The 280-nt window shown below is 34.3% G+C and overlaps 1 protein-coding gene across 2 annotated transcripts in view; it reads left to right on the plus strand.

Moving 5' to 3' along the window:
* The window catches only part of LOC111676899 (protein unc-45 homolog B), a 4936-nt gene that overhangs the window by 1969 nt on the left and 2687 nt on the right, over window positions 1–280 (plus strand). The window lies entirely within an intron of this gene.

Genomic DNA, 280 nt, shown 5'->3' on the forward strand with positions numbered 1-280 from the left:
TCTAGTTCAGTTCTAGTTCAGTTCTAGTTCAGTTCTAGTTCAGTTCTAGTTCAGTTCAAGTTCAGTTCTAGTTCAGTTCTAGTTCAGTTCTACTTCAGTTCTAGTTCATTTCTAGTTCAATTCTAATTTAGTTTTAATTCAGTTCTAGTTCAGTTCTAGTTCAGCTCTAGTACAGTTCTAGTTCAGTTCTAGTTCTAGTTCAGTTCTAGTTCAGTTCTAGTTCAGTTCTAGTTCAGTTTTAGTTCAGTTCTAGTTCAGTTCTAGTTCAGTTCTAGTTCAG

Source organism: Lucilia cuprina, chromosome 4, assembly GCF_022045245.1.
Source record: "Lucilia cuprina isolate Lc7/37 chromosome 4, ASM2204524v1, whole genome shotgun sequence".
NCBI lineage: Eukaryota > Metazoa > Arthropoda > Insecta > Diptera > Calliphoridae > Lucilia > Lucilia cuprina.